The sequence below is a fragment of the Kogia breviceps genome, chromosome 1 (genome assembly GCF_026419965.1).
Source record: "Kogia breviceps isolate mKogBre1 chromosome 1, mKogBre1 haplotype 1, whole genome shotgun sequence".
Taxonomy (NCBI): domain Eukaryota; kingdom Metazoa; phylum Chordata; class Mammalia; order Artiodactyla; family Physeteridae; genus Kogia; species Kogia breviceps.
Window position 1 is genome coordinate 80,469,455 of NC_081310.1, and position 16,748 is coordinate 80,486,202.

A 16,748-nucleotide genomic window follows, 5' to 3' on the forward strand; every position below is an offset into this window, starting at 1 on the left:
TAAATAAATAAATAAAATAAAGATTAAAAATAAAATAAAAAATAAAACAACTCAAACATTGTCACCACCACCGCCACCAATTACCAAAAGACCCATCAAAAGACTCAGGCCTGAGGTAGACACATGCCCCACTTCCGTAGTAGATGAAGTAACCTCGACTTCTGCTTTTACACTTGGTTGTTTTAAGTATTTTCCGTAAGTGGCTTTGGCTGTCACTACAGAGGAACTCACTGGCAGAATCAGCAGAATGGATGAAAAGTCAGCCGAACTATGAAGTATTACTTAAAGATAAAGCAGTAAAATTTGAGGACCTCTTGCCCTGTGGTGATGCAAGCATCCCAGCAATTCTTCCTTCCTCCCTGTGCTGCCAGGGCTGGAAGGTATTGATGATATAATCAGTAATCAATGGAGAACTCAAATAATGCTTTTAAGAACTTCATTTTATGGACGTTAACATTTATGAAAACAACAGCATATGCATCGTGTAAATCTCAGACCTGGTCAGGATTGAAACCGTGTATGAGGCCCCGTGTCCTTGTCTTTTGAAGGAAAGTGCTGACTCAACAGTTAATGATTAGGGAATGTGAAGGTGTAGAAACAAAGAACAGCTGTTGGGCTGGGGAACGGGCAACAATTTAGACTATAAATCTGCCACATGGCAGAATCACCGAGCTCCCAGTTCACTGAAGCTACAGATAAAGGCCTGACACACACTCCTAAGTGGTTTTACAGGGAGCAGACCCCCTCCAGATGGAAAGTGCTGCCCACAAGCACATAGACCCTGGACTGGTTGAAACCAGAAGGTTGTTGACGCTTGAAACTTCGACCTTGATGCCAGCCAATCCGAGAACTGTCCGCGAGCTGATCACGCCCTGCTCCTCGAACACTGTAAGACTCCTCACTATGGCCTCCAGGGTGGGTCACACAGTCTTGAAGGCATTAGCCCGCTGTGGCCCCCTCTGCCTGGCAAAGCAATAAAAGCTACTCCTTTCTACTTCACCCAAAACTCTGTCTCCGCATTTCTCTTCGGCACCGGTGAACAGAGGCCAAGTTTTGGCAACAGGATCCAGTCACAAATTACTTCGGGGGAAAATTCCTAAAAGCCATTCTTGTGTTTCACCCTTTGAAAAGTAGTTCTTCACCCTAAAAAAAAAAAAAAAAAAAAAGTTGCCAAAAATGTATCTTTGGAATGGAAGATTCTATGGTATTTAACTTTCCATGAATTATATTCTTTCCCTCTACGTGTTAGAACCCATTCTTAAAAAGCAAATGAAATCAACCTGTGTCACCACCACTGTCTTCCAATTTGCTGTAATTCCAGTGAGAACCATGTTGGGTACACCTGTGCAGGAAATAGGGCGAGAGTCCTTTAGGGAAAAAAACGGAAAAGGGAAAAAGATACCTAATGTAATGCTTTAAACATGTACCAATATCTCTTGACCTGTCAACCTAGGACAGACAGACAACCTGCAGATTTGTATAGGGGTCATTATGTCCCCCATCTTACTACTGCTAAGGTGAATGTGCTAGACACTTATTGAATTGGTGTTCTATGTCTGCTGTAATAAGTGACCATGAGTTTAGTGGCTTAAAAGAACACACATTTATTATATTACAGTTCTGTATGTTAGGAGTCCAACAAAGGTCTCACTGGACTAAAATCAAGAGGTCAATAGGGCTGCCTTACCTTCTGGAGGCTCTAGGGGATAATCTGTTTCCTTGCCTTTTCTAGAGATCTTTTTCAGAGATTCTCTGAGATATTACTATCCCTGGAATAAAGCATATTTCAGATGAAATGAGCTAGAGTTTATTTCTGATGGCTGCAGAGAGAGAAAGGAGGGGAACGGGGGAAAGCAGGGGGAGGAAAGGAAGCTTCTTCCTGGAAGTTAGCTGGGTGCTGAGTTCCTTTGTTGTCGGCTCCAAGACTCTCCGGAGGAGTCAGCTTCCCCCTTAAGCCAAAGGCACCCTCAAGGATCAAGTTACTCCGCTCCTTGCTCTCTGGTCTGAAAACACAAGTTGGCTGCCTTCTTCAGCCTCCCCTCGCCCCGCCCTCAGGTCTAACCCAGTCTCACCCAGGAGGAGAAAACAAACGAACAAACCAACCTCGCTCTTCAAGCAAACAGGTCATCTTCCTATCCCTTTTTCTGGTCATCAGCTTCTTTTTCAGAATCGTCATTTCTTGTATTCTGTATGGTGGGGAAAGGAAAAACATGGTCCCTGGGATACCACGAGATTGAAGTAGGAAGGACGTGCACAGAAAATACACCGAGTAGCACTCTGAGATGTAACCCTGAATGTATATGTCTACACACAAGACACATACATAAATATATACTTGTATCCATTGTCTTACAACTTCTTTATTTCTTGCAAACATTTTGGATCAGCATAACACACGATCCCAGAATTCCTTTCCCCGGCGTGTAACGCAGGACGAACGGTAAGAATTCGAGGAGGCTGGCAAAATCCGCCGTTATCTCAGATAAAGGGTAAGAAGCGTGTTATCTCGGCTTGGTGGGCTCCCGAAGTGGGCGGACACGATGACGTCACTTCCCCCTTCAGCGGCCAGCCCGCCCATTGGTCATCTCGGCAGGGCGGGGACAGGGCAGGGGTTGGAGGAGAGGAGCCGCCTTAGAGGTCAGGAATGGGGCTTGGCTTATGTAAATCTTGCAGCGTCTGGGTACAATTGCCGGCGAACCCCTTCCCGGCCTGTGGAAGTTTTCCAGAGAAGTTGCTTGGATTTTATGAGCAGAGTCGTTTGGAGGGGCTGCGAGGCGTGGAAGAGGAGGGGGTGCGGAGGGTGGGTGGGGAGCGTGTGTGTACAGTGTAGGAGTCTGAGGCTGTACGGGGGGGCGGGGAAAGCGGCTCATACTTACCTGGCAGGGGAGATACCATGATCATGAAGGTGGTTTTCCCAGGGTGAGGCTTACTCATTGCACTTCGAGTGTGCTGACCTCTGCGATTTCTCCAAATCGGAGAAACTCGACTGCGTAATTTGTGGTAGTGGGGGACTGCGTGCGCGCTCTCCCCTGACAAAAAGCGTGCAAAGAACAGAGCAAAGGGTATCGATCGGGCGCCCCGCATCTACGGAGAAAGTTAGCTCAACACGATGGTCAGTTTTCTAGTTTCTGCGTTGGCTTGGTATTCTGTTGCTTTTCCGGCCGCGGGGGTATCGTCGCGTCACCGCGGCGTTGCGTGTAACGGTGCGCGTTAGCGAAGCTTCTATGTTGTTGGGTGTTTTTTTTTTTTTTTTTTTTTTTTTTTTTCTCGGAGCGCTCAGTAGTACCAACCAACACTCTGCGCGAGCGTCGACGGTGTGCGTTGCAACGCACGTACGCATTCGACTGTAGCTGGTAGGTACGTTGCAAGGTTCTTTCAAAGATCGCCGTAGATTGCTTTCTAGTTTTCAACTTTCGAGCTGGGGTGTCACCCCGCACCCGAGCGCGGGCACTTCGTTTGTTCTCCTACCTGAAACAACAGTGACAGTACCAGGCGAGGGACGTGTAAGAAAGCTTTCCCCGGCGCCTGGCCGTCGGGACCTCCCCGGTAATGCAATGGGTAAGAAATCCGCCTGCCAATGCAAGGAACACGGGTTCGAGCTCCGGTCGGCGAACCATCCCACACGCTACAGGGCAAGTGAGCCCTCGTGCGGCAGCCCCTGCCGCCTCAGCGTCTGGAGCTGGCGCTCCGCAACGAGCCGCGTCACTGCTCCCGCTTTCCGCAACCAAGAAGAAGCCCGGGCGCAGCAACGGCGCCACAATGCACCCAAACATGAATAGATTCAATTTACTTTAAAAAAAAAAAAAAAAAAATAGGGCGGAGACGAGCCCTCGGATGAAGGAAGGCAGTGAGGGGTGGTCCCTGAAGGAGAGGAAGCAATGGCTCCCATTTATACTGCCTGCCTGGAGAGTTTTCCAAGCAAAGCACACGAGGGCAAACGGAGTGGACCTTGTTGAGCTGAGAGTCGAAGGAGGACGAACGAGCTACTTTCCGCAGGACAGACTCCCCGGGAGGAGACAGCTACTGAAAGTAAATCAGCGAGGAATGCAGCAGCGCCCCCCTCCACCGTGCAGCACAGTCCTGACCCGTGCAGCTCTGGGAGGAAACTCCCCGAGGGCGGGGAAAATTTTTGACAGAATCAGTGACTCGCACAGAGTGCTCCTCCCAAGCGGACGGACTATATATAGAAGGAAAAAGAAAACAACCGCAACATCGTAATTCAGGAGGGCATGGGGTAGAGTACTCAAGAATGTCTTGCCTCAGTAGCGGAAGCCAGTTAGCCCAGACTGAGCGCTGCTCGGAACCACTCCGCAAATCATAAAAGCAAGACCGGAAACGATCAAACTGCAAGTAATTTCAGTGCGTCCATGAACAAAGTTCAGCATTTACAGGAACACACAACTCTCCAGGAAGACACCATTCACAATGCCTGGCGTTCCATCAGAGATTCTGAGGTATCCAAAGAGCCAGGGGAAATGACCCCCTCCATAAGGCAGAGAGAGACACATCATCGGCCATTTGCAAATGACCCCGAGCTGACACAGATGTTAGAATCACCAGAGAAGGACATTAAAACATTTATTCCAACTTGTACTCCGTAACGTCAAAGTTAAATGTACACACGGGGAACATTTTAAAAAGACCCACTCTAATAACGTAAAGAGGTGAAAACTACAATGTCTGAAAGGAAATGTACTGCAAGGGATTAACAGCGAGCAATTCGAAAACGCAGAAGAAAGAATTTTGAATAGGAATTGCATTGACTCGGCAGATCACTTTGAGTAGAAAGCGACAGTCCCAAATGAAAGGGCAGAGGCGTCCTGAGATGGGGCGGTGAATACTCCGCGCAGGTGGTGCCATGGAGCTTGATTTCTGACGTCGCAGCTGGAGTAAGGGATTGCCGCCACCTGTGTGCGTGTGCCTTCATCCTCTGGCAGTTGTCCTGGAACGTACAAGGCAGATGACTTAGTGAGAGCAGCCCTCCAGGTGGTGCAGAGAGACCGGGGCACCAGGTAAAAACCGGGAGCAGGCCGAGATCAGCTGGGTGGAGATTCCGGGGGAGGGGCGCTGGGGAGGAACTGAAAGGGCAGACGCATAAAAGCGACAGCTGAGGCCTCGCTCATCAGATTCTAGGCCGAAAGTTCGTCCCTGGGTGGGCTCGAACCACCAACCTTTCGGTTAACAGCCGAACGCGCTAACCGATTGCGCCACAGAGACGAGCCGTTGCGAAGCTTTCTTGTAACATCCTGGAATCAGGATGTATTCGCCGTCCCTTCCAACCCCAGCGGAAAAGAGACTCAGATGTCTCTATCCCGTGCAACCTCGCCGGCGCCAGAGACACTGAGTCTCGTGGACCGTGGACACCGAGCCCCAGTGAGCTGGGGGCTCCGACGAAACGAGGCCAGGCCCACGACCGTCCTCGCCTGCTCCTGGCCGCCTCGAAAGCGGCCCCTCTACACGAGATGACTGCCGCCTCTCTCGGGCTCAAGTCCTCCAGTTCCCACTCGTGATCGCCCTCACCCGTCGCGTTCACCGCAAGTCCCCCTCCAGGCCCGGGTGGTCGTACGAGGGGAGGAGAGCAACCGACTGTGTCCCCGCCGTTCTGCCCCCTCTGGTCGCCTCCAGAGAAGGGCTCCACGAGGCACGACCGGGAGTTTGCTCACCAGGCAGCCCCTCGCCCGGAGCAGGGCCTGGCATCCAGCAGGCGATCAATAAATGCCTCGCGGAGGATGCATTCCGCCGCCGGGGCCCGGGGTGGTGGGTAGACCGAGAATTCTTATGCCACCTGTAAGGTTTTAGTCCTCGAGGAACCTAGATTTTTCAGATCAGCTGTTCTTCAAAACCTTTCTTCTAGCAGCTGATTTAGAACCAGATAAAAGTCCTAGAAACACCAGGAGGGCACCACCCCGACCGGCTCTGAACTCCCCACCCAAGGCGGTGCTGCCGCCTCGGCCTGCGGGCACAGATGTCGGGTCTGAGAGGCGTGAAGGAGGAAAGCTGCAAAGGACAAAGACGGCTGGGCTAACGTGGATCCGACCACAGCTCCGTAGCTCCCCGGTGGAGAACAGCGGTCGTGGTGTGATTGGTGCGGTGATGGGAGCCTGCCTGCTTGGGTCTGAATTCGAATCCTAACAGAAAACGGGCTTCCCGTGCTTGATCACCCCCGCTAACACCGTATGGTTCTACCTTTTGGACGTGGTGCCTTGCCCCCTACTGGCCACAGAGCAGGCGGCCGAGGTGGCGAGGCGCACACCTCACCGGAGGACTCCACGTTCTGAGGACGGCCCGAGACCGCAAAGGCCTGGAGTCAGCATTCCCTCCAGCTGCGCCCTCGCTGACGCTCCCGGTGCCGCCCGCCCTGAGGAGAGCGCCTGCGGCTCCAAGAACAACCTTCTCTTCTGTCTGGGAGCATTTGGCTGGGTTGATCGGAATCTGCCCCTTTCGGGCCTCACACGTCCCGGAAAACACTAGGGCCTAGCGCAGGCCCTGCATGGGCCTGGAGGGGTCACTGTGTTCCTGCCGGTTGGAGCTTGGCTTGCAAAGACGCTCCCGCCGATTTCGATTTCCCTGGCCTAGGCTATGCATTCTGATCCAAGACTCGGGGGCTGCAGCGACCCAAAACAGGGAACCTCTCCTGTCGTTGTCTTTGCGAATGGCGTGCTCTTATACAAAGAAAAATCCTCAATAACCCACACAAAACTACCAGAGTCAACAAACGAATTCTGTATAATGGCAGGGTACAACATAGACAAAAATCAGTTGTGTTTCTAGACACTAGCAGCGAACAATCTGAAAAATAAATTAAGAAAACAATTCAATTTACGATAGCACCCAAAACGAATAAAATATCTACGAATTAACTTATCCAAGGAGGTGAAAGACTTCTAGACTGAAAACTACAAAACATAGCTGCAGGTGATTAAAGAATACCTAAGGCAATGGAAAGACAGCCTCTACGGATCTCTTTCTCTTTATCCCTCATATTCCCAGATTGCCTAGCTCAGCCGTCTTTGTCCTTTGCAGCTTTCCTCCTTCACGCCTCTCAGACCCGACACCTGTGCCCGCAGGCCGAGGCGGCAGCACCGCCTTGGGTGGGGAGTTCAGAGCCGGTCGGGGTGGTGCCCTCCTGGTGTTTCTAGGACTTTTATCTGGTTCTAAATCAGCTGCTAGAAGAAAGGTTTTGAAGAACAGCTGATCTGAAAAATCTAGGTTCCTCGAGGACTAAAACCTTACAGGTGGCATAAGAATTCTCGGTCTACCCACCACCCCGGGCCCCGGCGGCGGAATGCATCCTCCGCGAGGCATTTATTGGTCGCCTGCTGGATGCCAGGCCCTGCTCCGGGCGAGGGGCTGCCTGGTGAGCAAACTCCCGGTCGTGCCTCGTGGAGCCCTTCTCTGGAGGCGCCCAGAGCGGGCAGAACGGCGGGGACACAGTCGGTTGCTCTCCTCCCCCCGTACGACCACCCGGGCCTGGAGGGGGACTTGCGGTGAACGCGACGGGTGAGGCCGATCACGAGTGGGAACTGGAGGACTTGAGCCCGAGAGAGGCGGCAGTCATCTCGTGTAGAGGGGCCGCTTTCGAGGCGGCCAGGAGCAGGCGAGGACGGTCGTGGGCCTGGCCTCGTTTCGTCGGAGCCCCCAGCTCACTGGGGCTCGGTGTCCACGGTCCACGAGACTCAGTGTCTCTGGCGCCGGCGAGGTTGCACGGGATAGAGACATCTGAGTCTCTTTTCCGCTGGGGTTGGAAGGGACGGCGAATACATCCTGATTCCAGGATGTTACAAGAAAGCTTCGCAACGGCTCGTCTCTGTGGCGCAATCGGTTAGCGCGTTCGGCTGTTAACCGAAAGGTTGGTGGTTCGAGCCCACCCAGGGACGAACTTTCGGCCTAGAATCTGATGAGCGAGGCCTCAGCTGTCGCTTTTATGCGTCTGCCCTTTCAGTTCCTCCCCAGCGCCCCTCCCCCGGAATCTCCACCCAGCTGATCTCGGCCTGCTCCCGGTTTTTACCTGGTGCCCCGGTCTCTCTGCACCACCTGGAGGGCTGCTCTCACTAAGTCATCTGCCTTGTACGTTCCAGGACAACTGCCAGAGGATGAAGGCACACGCACACAGGTGGCGGCAATCCCTTACTCCAGCTGCGACGTCAGAAATCAAGCTCCATGGCACCACCTGCGCGGAGTATTCACCGCCCCATCTCAGGACGCCTCTGCCCTTTCATTTGGGACTGTCGCTTTCTACTCAAAGTGATCTGCCGAGTCAATGCAATTCCTATTCAAAATTCTTTCTTCTGCGTTTTCGAATTGCTCGCTGTTAATCCCTTGCAGTACATTTCCTTTCAGACATTGTAGTTTTCACCTCTTTACGTTATTAGAGTGGGTCTTTTTAAAATGTTCCCCGTGTGTACATTTAACTTTGACGTTACGGAGTACAAGTTGGAATAAATGTTTTAATGTCCTTCTCTGGTGATTCTAACATCTGTGTCAGCTCGGGGTCATTTGCAAATGGCCGATGATGTGTCTCTCTCTGCCTTATGGAGGGGGTCATTTCCCCTGGCTCTTTGGATACCTCAGAATCTCTGATGGAACGCCAGGCATTGTGAATGGTGTCTTCCTGGAGAGTTGTGTGTTCCTGTAAATGCTGAACTTTGTTCATGGACGCACTGAAATTACTTGCAGTTTGATCGTTTCCGGTCTTGCTTTTATGATTTGCGGAGTGGTTCCGAGCAGCGCTCAGTCTGGGCTAACTGGCTTCCGCTACTGAGGCAAGACATTCTTGAGTACTCTACCCCATGCCCTCCTGAATTACGATGTTGCGGTTGTTTTCTTTTTCCTTCTATATATAGTCCGTCCGCTTGGGAGGAGCACTCTGTGCGAGTCACTGATTCTGTCAAAAATTTTCCCCGCCCTCGGGGAGTTTCCTCCCAGAGCTGCACGGGTCAGGACTGTGCTGCACGGTGGAGGGGGGCGCTGCTGCATTCCTCGCTGATTTACTTTCAGTAGCTGTCTCCTCCCGGGGAGTCTGTCCTGCGGAAAGTAGCTCGTTCGTCCTCCTTCGACTCTCAGCTCAACAAGGTCCACTCCGTTTGCCCTCGTGTGCTTTGCTTGGAAAACTCTCCAGGCAGGCAGTATAAATGGGAGCCATTGCTTCCTCTCCTTCAGGGACCACCCCTCACTGCCTTCCTTCATCCGAGGGCTCGTCTCCGCCCTATTTTTTTTTTTTTTTTTTTAAAGTAAATTGAATCTATTCATGTTTGGGTGCATTGTGGCGCCGTTGCTGCGCCCGGGCTTCTTCTTGGTTGCGGAAAGCGGGAGCAGTGACGCGGCTCGTTGCGGAGCGCCAGCTCCAGACGCTGAGGCGGCAGGGGCTGCCGCACGAGGGCTCACTTGCCCTGTAGCGTGTGGGATGGTTCGCCGACCGGAGCTCGAACCCGTGTTCCTTGCATTGGCAGGCGGATTTCTTACCCATTGCATTACCGGGGAGGTCCCGACGGCCAGGCGCCGGGGAAAGCTTTCTTACACGTCCCTCGCCTGGTACTGTCACTGTTGTTTCAGGTAGGAGAACAAACGAAGTGCCCGCGCTCGGGTGCGGGGTGACACCCCAGCTCGAAAGTTGAAAACTAGAAAGCAATCTACGGCGATCTTTGAAAGAACCTTGCAACGTACCTACCAGCTACAGTCGAATGCGTACGTGCGTTGCAACGCACACCGTCGACGCTCGCGCAGAGTGTTGGTTGGTACTACTGAGCGCTCCGAGAAAAAAAAAAAAAAAAAAAAAAAAAAAAACACCCAACAACATAGAAGCTTCGCTAACGCGCACCGTTACACGCAACGCCGCGGTGACGCGACGATACCCCCGCGGCCGGAAAAGCAACAGAATACCAAGCCAACGCAGAAACTAGAAAACTGACCATCGTGTTGAGCTAACTTTCTCCGTAGATGCGGGGCGCCCGATCGATACCCTTTGCTCTGTTCTTTGCACGCTTTTTGTCAGGGGAGAGCGCGCACGCAGTCCCCCACTACCACAAATTACGCAGTCGAGTTTCTCCGATTTGGAGAAATCGCAGAGGTCAGCACACTCGAAGTGCAATGAGTAAGCCTCACCCTGGGAAAACCACCTTCATGATCATGGTATCTCCCCTGCCAGGTAAGTATGAGCCGCTTTCCCCGCCCCCCCGTACAGCCTCAGACTCCTACACTGTACACACACGCTCCCCACCCACCCTCCGCACCCCCTCCTCTTCCACGCCTCGCAGCCCCTCCAAACGACTCTGCTCATAAAATCCAAGCAACTTCTCTGGAAAACTTCCACAGGCCGGGAAGGGGTTCGCCGGCAATTGTACCCAGACGCTGCAAGATTTACATAAGCCAAGCCCCATTCCTGACCTCTAAGGCGGCTCCTCTCCTCCAACCCCTGCCCTGTCCCCGCCCTGCCGAGATGACCAATGGGCGGGCTGGCCGCTGAAGGGGGAAGTGACGTCATCGTGTCCGCCCACTTCGGGAGCCCACCAAGCCGAGATAACACGCTTCTTACCCTTTATCTGAGATAACGGCGGATTTTGCCAGCCTCCTCGAATTCTTACCGTTCGTCCTGCGTTACACGCCGGGGAAAGGAATTCTGGGATCGTGTGTTATGCTGATCCAAAATGTTTGCAAGAAATAAAGAAGTTGTAAGACAATGGATACAAGTATATATTTATGTATGTGTCTTGTGTGTAGACATATACATTCAGGGTTACATCTCAGAGTGCTACTCGGTGTATTTTCTGTGCACGTCCTTCCTACTTCAATCTCGTGGTATCCCAGGGACCATGTTTTTCCTTTCCCCACCATACAGAATACAAGAAATGACGATTCTGAAAAAGAAGCTGATGACCAGAAAAAGGGATAGGAAGATGACCTGTTTGCTTGAAGAGCGAGGTTGGTTTGTTCGTTTGTTTTCTCCTCCTGGGTGAGACTGGGTTAGACCTGAGGGCGGGGCGAGGGGAGGCTGAAGAAGGCAGCCAACTTGTGTTTTCAGACCAGAGAGCAAGGAGCGGAGTAACTTGATCCTTGAGGGTGCCTTTGGCTTAAGGGGGAAGCTGACTCCTCCGGAGAGTCTTGGAGCCGACAACAAAGGAACTCAGCACCCAGCTAACTTCCAGGAAGAAGCTTCCTTTCCTCCCCCTGCTTTCCCCCGTTCCCCTCCTTTCTCTCTCTGCAGCCATCAGAAATAAACTCTAGCTCATTTCATCTGAAATATGCTTTATTCCAGGGATAGTAATATCTCAGAGAATCTCTGAAAAAGATCTCTAGAAAAGGCAAGGAAACAGATTATCCCCTAGAGCCTCCAGAAGGTAAGGCAGCCCTATTGACCTCTTGATTTTAGTCCAGTGAGACCTTTGTTGGACTCCTAACATACAGAACTGTAATATAATAAATGTGTGTTCTTTTAAGCCACTAAACTCATGGTCACTTATTACAGCAGACATAGAACACCAATTCAATAAGTGTCTAGCACATTCACCTTAGCAGTAGTAAGATGGGGGACATAATGACCCCTATACAAATCTGCAGGTTGTCTGTCTGTCCTAGGTTGACAGGTCAAGAGATATTGGTACATGTTTAAAGCATTACATTAGGTATCTTTTTCCCTTTTCCGTTTTTTTCCCTAAAGGACTCTCGCCCTATTTCCTGCACAGGTGTACCCAACATGGTTCTCACTGGAATTACAGCAAATTGGAAGACAGTGGTGGTGACACAGGTTGATTTCATTTGCTTTTTAAGAATGGGTTCTAACACGTAGAGGGAAAGAATATAATTCATGGAAAGTTAAATACCATAGAATCTTCCATTCCAAAGATACATTTTTGGCAACTTTTTTTTTTTTTTTTTTTTTAGGGTGAAGAACTACTTTTCAAAGGGTGAAACACAAGAATGGCTTTTAGGAATTTTCCCCCGAAGTAATTTGTGACTGGATCCTGTTGCCAAAACTTGGCCTCTGTTCACCGGTGCCGAAGAGAAATGCGGAGACAGAGTTTTGGGTGAAGTAGAAAGGAGTAGCTTTTATTGCTTTGCCAGGCAGAGGGGGCCACAGCGGGCTAATGCCTTCAAGACTGTGTGACCCACCCTGGAGGCCATAGTGAGGAGTCTTACAGTGTTCGAGGAGCAGGGCGTGATCAGCTCGCGGACAGTTCTCGGATTGGCTGGCATCAAGGTCGAAGTTTCAAGCGTCAACAACCTTCTGGTTTCAACCAGTCCAGGGTCTATGTGCTTGTGGGCAGCACTTTCCATCTGGAGGGGGTCTGCTCCCTGTAAAACCACTTAGGAGTGTGTGTCAGGCCTTTATCTGTAGCTTCAGTGAACTGGGAGCTCGGTGATTCTGCCATGTGGCAGATTTATAGTCTAAATTGTTGCCCGTTCCCCAGCCCAACAGCTGTTCTTTGTTTCTACACCTTCACATTCCCTAATCATTAACTGTTGAGTCAGCACTTTCCTTCAAAAGACAAGGACACGGGGCCTCATACACGGTTTCAATCCTGACCAGGTCTGAGATTTACACGATGCATATGCTGTTGTTTTCATAAATGTTAACGTCCATAAAATGAAGTTCTTAAAAGCATTATTTGAGTTCTCCATTGATTACTGATTATATCATCAATACCTTCCAGCCCTGGCAGCACAGGGAGGAAGGAAGAATTGCTGGGATGCTTGCATCACCACAGGGCAAGAGGTCCTCAAATTTTACTGCTTTATCTTTAAGTAATACTTCATAGTTCGGCTGACTTTTCATCCATTCTGCTGATTCTGCCAGTGAGTTCCTCTGTAGTGACAGCCAAAGCCACTTACGGAAAATACTTAAAACAACCAAGTGTAAAAGCAGAAGTCGAGGTTACTTCATCTACTACGGAAGTGGGGCATGTGTCTACCTCAGGCCTGAGTCTTTTGATGGGTCTTTTGGTAATTGGTGGCGGTGGTGGTGACAATGTTTGAGTTGTTTTATTTTTTATTTTATTTTTAATCTTTATTTTATTTATTTATTTATTTGGCCACGCCGGCGGGGCCTGCGGGATCTTAGTTCCCCGACCACGGATCGAACCCGTGCCCCCTGCAGTGGAAGCTCACAGTCTAAACACTGGACCGCCAGGGAACTCCGTGAGTTTTTTGTTCATGTTGCTGTTTGTTTTAATTTTTCAACTGTTACTAGGAAATAATTGTGGAGCAAGTGCTTGGTTTTAATTCTGGAAAGCAAAAGAACGGTAACTAACGACTTTTCCCAAGGAATGCTTTGAGATCTTTATGTCAATTTGTGGTGTGACTTACCCACTTGTCAATGAAGGATTCTTAATTAAAGGAAAACAAGCTTATTTATACGTTTGAATCAGTGTTATAGAACAATAGGTTTTCAACTGGGATCCGCAGCCCACCCGCATCAGAAACACGTTGTTTGTGTTTCCGTGAAAAACGCAGACTCTAGGGCCTCACACCAACGAAACCTCTGGGGATTGGAGCCCAGGAAGGAGCTTCCGTAATCTCCACAGCTGATTCTGAGGCACTCTAAATGTAAAAACTGCCCTTTAGTATTTTTAGATAAGGGGATTGTTACAAAATGACAAGAGGGCAAATCATTCTTTTAAACTTAGACTTCAAGCATTAGACAGTGAGGTGAGCTCTTCCTGACAGTTTGTCTTTCCAATTCGTCCCCACTCAGCCTAGTGCAGAAATTAGAAACCAAGTAGGGGGAGAAAAACTTATTTCTTAACACACATTTTGCTTTACCAGCCACCGAAAAGATTGCTTCATTTCCTCTCACTGACCCTGTCCACCAGTTATGTTGGCCTTTAACGTATCGCTATAGCAGCATGTATAAATACATATCATACATTTATTCACACGTACACACCTTCGAGAGCACTGTGAAGACACAGACTAGGCTTTAGCACAACTGGGGGCCGCTCACATGTCACTTAAAAATGATCACTGGTTCATTTACACAAGACTTTCAACAGGCTTGGTGTGGCCAGTAGCCCCCAAGTCCCAGAGAGAAGTTAGGATGACAAAATCGGGCAGTATATTTAGAGTGAGGTCAGTACACTGCTTGGAGATCATAAAAGAATAGAAATAGGAGGTCTAGGCTAAGCACGAGACGGCATCTGGGAGTCACCGCTCTCACCACGTGGATTCAAAGAAGTCAGGTGTCGCAGTGTAGACCGACGCCCAGCCTGACTGTGACCCCAGCTGCGCTGGCCCCGGGTCAGGTCATCGGGCCCCTGCCAACACTGTCCTGCAGGGCACCGCTGCTCAGTCCTGAGCTTTTCGATCTGCCGTGGAGCTCCAGCGTGGGGACCACATGCTCCATTGCTAGGAAGCAGGTCCTATTTCCCCTGAGTTGACCCTCGGAGGATGAGGCGAGAAATGTGCTGTTGCTGGTTCCCAAGCCCCTGGGGCGTTCAGAAGCAGTGCCACAAGGTCCTCTACCAACTACGCCCGTTTTGCTTAGTGCTGGGCCCGGTGGACCTTGGCTGGTTATTCCTCAACTGCAGGAGACGCCCTCTGCCTTTCGCCCTGCCCCACCAGGCCACATCTCTGACTCCTCCCAGACCCTCCAACAGGTGTGGAGGAGTGGGGCCCTGATCCTCCTCAGCAGACAGGGAGCAATGAAGAAGGGGGGCAGGCCCATCCTCCCTGTAGTTTTAAGGACCTCTGGTGGCTTCGCTTCTTGCATGGCTCCTGGAAGGCAAGGGTCACAGGACTGGAGTGCATGGCAGAGCCCTTAGGGATTTCACCTGCAGATGAAAATAACACAAACAAAGTAAGAGTCCATTATCAGGCCCTGCTGGTGGCTAACTGAGGCTGGAGAGAGTGCTGAGTGGTGACAGAAGCCAGGAGCACGCTGAGAGCCTGTCAGGAGGATGAGCTGAAGGGATGCGCTGAGGTCTGGAGGAGCAACTGGGGCCACCAGGTTCGAGGAAAAGCTTCCCACCACCTCCCGTGGTCATATCTGCTCAAAGCCACTGCACACCAGGTGGCAGGATCCTACCACTCCCTCTTCAGGGGCCAGTTCACTCTCCAATTCACTGTGGAGCAAAAGGATGGCTTTTGTGATTTCCCAGGAAAAGAAGTGCTTAGTATGAAACGTGCATACAGACATTGTCTTTTGTAGGAAGGAAAGGACGTTTTCTAGAGTGAGAATAGCTATGGGAGTTTGGGGTTGCTGGGTCTGGGTAGCTCTGTTCTCTCCACCTTCTCTCTTTGCTTCTCCAATTGGTGACTGTTGTGGCCTGGGAGGAAAGGGGCCTGGGAGTGACCACCCACCTCTGGAAACATGACTGAGCTGAGCCTGAAGCCTCTGGCTTTTGTGACTTCCCAGGAAAAGAAGTGCTTAGTATGAAACATGCACACACAGACATGGTCTTTTGCAGGAAGGAGAGAACATTTTCTATAGTGAGAATAGTAATTGGAGTTTTGGGTTTATTTTGCTCAAGAGTTCATTTAGAGTCTTCATTCTGTGTGTTTAAACTTTTCCAAAAAGTTAGAAACTGTTGAGCCTTTATTTCTTCAAATATTTTTCTACCCCAGTCTCTCATCTCTTTTTGAGACAACAATTTTGGATATACTGTATTACTTAACATCGTCCCACAAGTCACTTAAACTTTTTTTAAGTCTTTTTTTCCTCTTTGATTCATTTTGGATAAATTCTTTTTCTATGTCTTCAAGTTTAATGAAAATTTCTTCTGCAGTCTCTAATCTGCTATTAATCATATCCAGTAATATTTCTATTTCTGATATTTTGTCATCTCGAGGAGTTCCATTTATATCTTCCATTTCTCTCCTTATGCTCATATTTCTTTTCATTTTTGAACATGTAAGCATAATTATAGTATATGTTTTAATATTTTTGCCTAACTCCATCATCTCTTTCATTTCTGAGTTTGTTTCTGTTGTCTGATTTTTCTCCTGGTTATAGGTCATATTTTCCTGTCCTATGTATAATACTTTTTATTAGAAGCTGGACATTGTGAATTATACATTGTTGGTTACTTAATTTTGTTTTTAAAGATTGTTGAACTTTATTTTCCCCAGAAGTTAAGTTACTTGTGTTCAGTATGATTCTTTTGAGGCTTGTTTTAAAATTCATTCAGGGCAAGTCTCTAGTAGTCTTTGCTTGAGGGCTGACTTGGACCCACTTCTAAGGCATGGCCTTTTTGATGTCTCTATTGGATACTCAGTGAGATTTCTCCATTTTTCCACTCTGGCTGTAATGATCTCCAGCACAGTATGATCTCTAGGAATTATTTGTCTTCTTCCTAGTCACTGTTCTTTGCCTGGAATCTGTTCTTTCCCAGCCTCATGGAGGTTTACCCTACCATACACAGATTTATATTCAGATATTGATTCATGGGGCACATTATGTATATTTCAGTAACTCTTCTCTGTGTGTCTCCCTCCTCAGTTACTCTGTGCAAAAATTCAAGAGTTCTTGAACTGTGTTTATTTTCTTTAACTCAGTAATTTTCCCACACTTTGTTGTTGTTGTTCCTACCCTGCGCCATATTCCAGAAACTGTCTGCAAGAAGAAAGCTTAGGTGTGGTAGGATTCACCTTGTTTGTTTTCTTTCAGGGGTCACAGTTCAGAGCTTCCTATTGTCCAATGTCTGAAAACTTTTTTCTATATTTTGTCCAGTTTTTTTTTTAAAGAGTCACAGATTTATTTATTTATTTATTTATGGCTGCGTTGGGTCTTTGTTGTTACGCGCGGGCTTCTTCGTTGA

At 49.4% G+C, this 16,748-nt stretch overlaps 2 protein-coding genes, 1 long non-coding RNA gene and 4 other non-coding genes across 19 annotated transcripts in view; 4 read left to right on the top strand and 3 right to left on the bottom strand.

The window, feature by feature from the left end:
* Positions 1-16,748, top strand: part of LOC131761225 (myomegalin-like) — a 237,054-nt gene that overhangs the window by 45,990 nt on the left and 174,316 nt on the right. The gene's annotated exons all lie outside the window — the stretch shown is intronic.
* On the bottom strand, positions 423-2,733 carry LOC131761233 (uncharacterized). Its single transcript, XR_010840719.1, has 5 exons — positions 2,324-2,733; positions 2,104-2,186; positions 1,688-1,769; positions 1,281-1,342; positions 423-1,143 (listed from the first exon to the last, which is right to left on the bottom strand). It is a non-coding gene; the product is annotated as an uncharacterized lncRNA (long non-coding RNA).
* On the top strand, positions 2,869-3,032 carry LOC131746903 (U1 spliceosomal RNA). The gene has a single exon (XR_009332700.1). It is a non-coding gene; the product is annotated as a U1 spliceosomal RNA (small nuclear RNA).
* TRNAN-GUU (transfer RNA asparagine (anticodon GUU)) lies at positions 5,144-5,217 on the bottom strand. The gene has a single exon. It is a non-coding gene; the product is annotated as a tRNA-Asn (tRNA).
* TRNAN-GUU (transfer RNA asparagine (anticodon GUU)) lies at positions 7,804-7,877 on the top strand. The gene has a single exon. It is a non-coding gene; the product is annotated as a tRNA-Asn (tRNA).
* Positions 9,989-10,152, bottom strand: LOC131746947 (U1 spliceosomal RNA). Its single transcript, XR_009332715.1, has one exon. It is a non-coding gene; the product is annotated as a U1 spliceosomal RNA (small nuclear RNA).
* Positions 10,126-16,748, top strand: part of LOC131761176 (flavin-containing monooxygenase 5) — an 84,321-nt gene continuing 77,698 nt past the window's right edge. For 6 of the 13 annotated variants that reach the window (XM_067034626.1, XM_067034548.1, XM_067034538.1 and 3 more), the window contains exons 1-6: positions 10,126-10,144; positions 10,254-10,697; positions 10,835-10,917; positions 11,252-11,333; positions 11,679-11,740; positions 11,878-13,131. The gene's annotated coding sequence lies outside the window, so the exon portion shown is untranslated. Of the gene's footprint in view, positions 10,145-10,253; positions 10,698-10,834; positions 10,918-11,251; positions 11,334-11,653; positions 11,741-11,877; positions 13,132-16,748 lie in introns of all 13 variants that reach the window. The other 7 variants (XM_067034619.1, XM_067034610.1, XM_067034561.1 and 4 more) reach the window with 6 other exon arrangements.